The sequence below is a fragment of the Dasypus novemcinctus genome, chromosome 19 (genome assembly GCF_030445035.2).
Source record: "Dasypus novemcinctus isolate mDasNov1 chromosome 19, mDasNov1.1.hap2, whole genome shotgun sequence".
Lineage (NCBI taxonomy): Eukaryota > Metazoa > Chordata > Mammalia > Cingulata > Dasypodidae > Dasypus > Dasypus novemcinctus.
Genome location: NC_080691.1, coordinates 21,318,954 through 21,324,953, shown reverse-complemented (window position 1 = coordinate 21,324,953; position 6,000 = coordinate 21,318,954).

Here is a 6,000-nt window from a genome sequence, read left to right as displayed (position 1 = left end):
AAAGAAATATCTTTAAAAAAAAATTATTAAAATACATCATTCATAAGTGAACATACATAAACAATAAGTATATAGTAAAATTTGTGAACTTACAAAACAAACATGCATGACATCGTATAGGGCTCCCATACATCATCCTACCACAATTACCTTGCGTTGTGAAACATTTGTAACAAATTATGAAAGAACATCCTTGTAGCAGTTTGACATAGTTATGAATTCCAAAAATAGATATTGAATTATGTTTGCAATCTAGTCTGTACCTGGGCATGATTGAGTTATGATTGGGGCTTTGATTGGGCCTCATCATTAGGGTGTTGAGTCCCTGCCCCTTGGTGGGTGGGGACTCACAGATAAAAGGCATGGCAAAGGACAGAGTTGGGCATTTTTGATGGAGTTTTGATGTTGGGCATTGATGATGAAGCCTTAAGCTGGAGCCCTGGGAAGTAAGCTCACAGAGGAAAGAGAAGCAAGATCCCGGAAGGGAGGAACCCAGGAAGCCTGAACCCTCACAGACATTGGCAGCCCCAGTAATGTAGGAACCCAGGAAGCCTGAACCCTTGCAGACGTCGGCAGCCATCTTGCTCCAAATAGACTTTGTTGAGGGAAGTAACTAATGCTTTATGGCCTGGTATCTGTAAGCTCCTACCCCAAATAAATACCCTTTATAAAAACCAACCAATTTCTGGTATTTTACATCAGCACCCCCTTGGCTGACTAATTCAATCCTCAAAGTATTACTACTAACTATAGTCAGTATCTTACATTTGGTGTATTTTTCCCCCAACCCACCCTGTTTTTGTTTTGTTTGTGTATCCTCCATACAATTTGTCTAAAGTGTACAATCAATGCAGTTGGTATAATCACCGAGTTGTGCATCCATCATTTCAGTCAGTATTAGAACATTTTCATTACTCCAAAAAAAGAGAAAGAAAAACAACAAAAAATAAGCCACTATCATACCCATATATTAGCACTACTAATTATAAGTCCTACGATGTGCTTTCACTTACCTCATTCCTTTTAGCAGCTGTGTAGTAGTCCATTATTCCATTGCATTTGGGATGCTCTGCAAGACTAGTTTAACCATCCCCAGCTGATGGAGTTTCTATTCCTTAGCTGTTAAAAACAATGCTGCAGGGAAGTGAATTTGGCTCAATGGATAGGGCTCAAACCAAGGGCCTCCTGACCCATTTGTTTTTTTGTGTTTTTTTTTTTCTCCTGACCCATTTGATGAGCTGGCCCACAAGCAGTGCCGATGTGCACAAGGAGTGCCAAGACACACATTGGTGTCCCCCGCGTAGGGGAGCCGCACGTGCAAGGAGTGCACCCTGTCAGGAGAGCCGCCCAGCGCAAAAAAAGTGCAGCCTGCCCAGGAGTGGCACCACACACACGGAGAGCTGACGCAGCAAGATGACACAACAAAAAGAGACTCAGATTCCCGGTGCCGCTGAAAAGAATAGAAGCAGACACAGAGAACAGACAGCTGGGGCGGGGTGGGGGGAGGGGGGAAGGAGAGAAAAAATAAAAGTAAAATCTAAAAAAAAAAAAAAAAAAAAGTGATTCAGAACCAGGAAGTTGGAGACAGGCTCCCTGGGTTTGAATCCAGCTCTCCCATTTGCTATGTGTGACCTTAGGCAAAGTGACTCAACCTCTCTGCTCCTCAGTCTCTTCATCTGTTAAATGGGAATAATAATCCTACTTCCCAGGGTAGTTGCATGGTTTCTCAACTTTAGCACTATTGACATTTGGGCTAGATAATTCTTTTGCATTGGGGGTGTCTGTTCTTTACCTTGTGGGGTATTGAGCGGCATCCCTGGCTTCCACCCACTAGACGCCAGTAGCACCACCCCACTCCCTTCCACCGCCCAGCCCCAACTGTGACAACCAAAAACGTCTCCAGACATTGCCAAATTTGCCAAATGTCCCAGGATGGGTTGGGGGAAATGGCCTTCTGTTGAGAGAATCACTGGGTTCTTGTGAGGATTCAATGAGTGTGTTACTACAAAGCAAGTACTTAGACTGTACCTGGCACACAGTGAATGCTATATAAGGGTTTGCAATTATTATGATGATTATCATTCTCTGGCCCTGGCCTACCTGATGCAAAATAAATAATTTTGATAATATGGGGGCTGAAGCAAGACAGTATTATTAAGCCCATATCTGATTCCACTCAGAATCCAGTCCTGACTGTAAGATCATAGGTCAGCAACGTCAGGATTAATTATAAGTCAGGTTCCTCTGGGCTCCCATTGTAGGGCTCGCAGGATCCTATAGCAAACAAGAAGCCATGTTAATGGCCAGCTCAGCTGTCACCGGTACTGCACATATCCATTTTAAACTCCCTCCTGCATTCTTCAAATGGTGCAGATTTCCAGTCTTTGGCTTTCCATCAATCTGTGGCCCTGAAACAATAGGCTGTCCACAAAATTCACCCCAAAAAGGCTGGGTCAGGCAGGGGGAGATGAAAACAAAACGGGAGGACAAGGAGAAACAAAAAGCTGCGTTTTTCTTTAAATTTTTGGCTCTGCACAGCACAAACATTCCCAATGAAAAATAAAGAATTCTTTCTTCTGTGCCTGTTTCAGCTGGCATCCAGCTTGTGCCTAGAGAAGAATGTCACTGCATCGTTATTCAGCCCCACAAGGTAAAACAAAACGGGCAACTTAACCACCAGAAGTGTGCTGGTACAGCAGAATGGCTAGCTTAAAAGCTTGTCAAAGAATGTCCCCTGTGCTCCCTACTCTTTTTGCCACACCCCCCTCAGTTTTTCAGACCTGTGGGCAAGCTGTTACTTTTTATGCAAGGTGTATAAATAATGCCCTCCGAGAAACATCTCCCCCTAGCACATAATTTTCCTTTTCTTTTTTCATTGCGCTTAGTCTTTTGGGATCCCTGGAGTATCCACAAATAGATTAGCCTCTAAGAATTCTGAGTAACCACAGTTAGGGAAAAAGCAGCATTGGTTTAATTAGCCATGGTCCTATTTTTGAAATTACATCTGTGCTTTTTTTTTTTTTTAAATGAGGATTTGTCTATGCAAAAATTTGAAGAGGCCAGATTTTTGGGGGTGCATGTTAGTTTTGATTTAAATTAATTTTCATGCTTTTGAAATCAAAATCAAGAGTATTGAGTGAATAATGTATCATCATACATTAAACATGATCAAATGAAGACAGCTGACAGCAATGATTGCAGAAAAATGAATTGCTGGAAATACTGGATCATCTGGTGAGTGCTGCTGTATGAGTGATAGCAAATCACTGCACATTTTTGCTTTGCATGGTTCCATCAGTTTTTTATCCCCAGATTCCCAGACTTTGATTAATTACTGAAGTGATGAAAATTAACAGGCTAATAAAGGATCATGTGCCTTGCTGAAGGGTCGCTGAAAATCAGAAAGTCAGAAGAGAATTCACATGACAAGATTACTAAGTCTGAAAGTTTTTCTCTAGATGTTTTCTGTCTTGAGACTTTTTTCATTTCTGAAATAGTGGTTGAAATGGCCATAGCTATTTTTTTTTGTTACAGAGAGTGCATATTTTATTCAAAGAAATCCAATTTTCCTCTAGAATACAAAAACATATATTTTAATGTGTAAATGTGCATATAAATGTTCTAAATTTTTTAGCTTTATTTTATATATTTAATAATTGAAAATATAAACATTATAAACGAAAAAGAAAATACAATTGAATAAAAACATACATTTCTCAATTAAATATCCTGGATACCTATATATTTTTTGAATCATACAATATGTTAACACAACATATTTGCTTCATATTACTGCAATCATACAGTATTTGTCCTTTCATGTCTGGCTTGCTTCACTCAACATAATGTCCTCCAAGTACATCCATGTTGTCATATGCTTGATGACTTCATTTCTTCTTAAAGCTGCATAATATTCCATCGTGTGAATAGACCACGGTTTGTTTATCCATTCATCTGCTGATGGACACCCAGGGTTGTTTCCAACTTTTGGCAATCGTGAATAATGCTCCTATGAACATCTGTGTGCAGATGTCTGTCTGTGTCACTGCTCTCAGTTCTTCAGGGTATATACTCAGTAGTGGTATTGCAGGTTACCTAGAAAATCTATGATCAACTTCTTTAGAAACTGCCAGTCTTCCACAGTGGCTGTACCATTCTGCATTCCCATCAACAGTGGATAAGTAATCCTATCTTTCCACAGCCTCTCCAACACTTGTACCTTTCTGTCTTTTTAATAGTGGCCTTTCTGTTAGGAATGAAATATCTCATTGTAGTATTTTTTTTTAAAGATTTATTATTTAATTTTTATTTATTTCTCTCCCCCCCCCCCGGCCCCCGTTGTCTGCTCTCTGTGTCCATTTGTGGTGTGTTCTTCTGTGACCACTTCTATCCTTATCTGCGGCACTGGGAATCTGTGTTTCTTTTTGTTGTGTCATCTTGTTGTGTCAGCTCTCCGCGTGTGCAGCCGCACTCCTGGGCAGCCTGCACTTTCTTTCGCACTGGGTGGCTCTCCTTACGGGGCACACTCCTTGTGCGTGGGGCTCCCCTATGTGGGGGACACCCCCGCATGGCATGGCACTCCTTGCGCGCATCAGCACTGTGTGTGGGCCAGCTCCACACCGGTCAAGGAGGCCCAGGGGTTTGAACTGCAGACCTCCCATGTGGTAGGCGGACGCCCTATTCATTGGGCCAAGTCGCTTCCCTCATTGTAGTTTTGATTAGCATTTCCCTAATCATTTGTGATGAGCATTTCTTCATGTGTTTCTTGTCATTTGTATTTCTTTCTTTGGACAAATGTCTATTCAAGTCTTTTGCCCATTTTTTAATCGGGTCGTTTGTCTTTTTATAGTTGAGTTGTAACATCTCTTTATATATCCTGGATATTAAATGCTTATCAGATACATGATTTCCAAATGTTTTCTCTCATTTAGTTGGCTGCCTTTTCACCCTTTAGACAAAGTTCTGTGAGGTGTAAAAGTGTTTAATTTTGAGGAGGTCCCATTTATCTATTTTTTCTTTTGTTGCACATGCTTTGGGTGTAAGGTTCAAGAAACCACCACCTACTACACGGTCTTGAAGATGTTTCCTTACATTTTCTTCTAGTAGTTATATGGTCCTGGCTTTTATATTTAGGTCTTTGATCCATTTTGAGTTGATTCCTGTATAGGGGGTGAGGTAGGGTTCCTCTTTCATTTGTTTGGTTATAGATATTCAGTTCTCCCAGCACTATTTGTTGAAGAGACTGTTTTGTCCTGTTAACATTAACTTGGCAGATTTGTCCAAACCAGTCGACTATATAGGTGAGGGTTTATTTCTGGATTCTCAATTCTATTCCACTGACTGATGTGCCTATCTTTAAGCCAGTACCATGCTGTTTTGAGCACTGTAGCTTTGTAATATGTTTCAAGGTCAGGCAGTGAAAGTCCTCCCATATTGCTCTTCTTTTTTAGAATGCTTTTGGCTATTTGGGTGGACTTTCCTTTCCAAATGAATTTGGTAATTTCTTTTTATAATTCTGTAAAGTAGGCTGTTGGAATTTTGATTGGTATTGCATTGAATCGATAAATCAGGTTGGGTAAGATTGACATCTTCACAATATTCTTTCAATCCATGAACACGGAATGTCTTTCCATTTGTTTAGGTCTTTTAAAATTTCTTTTAGCATTGTTTTGTAGTTTTCTGCATATAGGTCCTGTACTTCTTTGGTTAAATTAATTCCTAGGTATTTGAGTCTTTTTGTTGCTATTGAAAATGGACTTTTCCCTCTGATTCCCTCCTCAGATTGTTCAGTACTAGTGTACAAAAACATTACTGATTTTTGCATGTTGGTTTTGTATCCTGCCACTTCGCTGAACTCATTTATTAGCTCAAGTAGCTTTGTCGTGGATACTTAACGATTTTCTAAGTATAGGATCATGTCACCCACAAACAATGAGAGATTTACTTCCTCTTTTGCTATTTGGATGCCTTTGTTTTTTCTTGTACAATATCGAATAACAA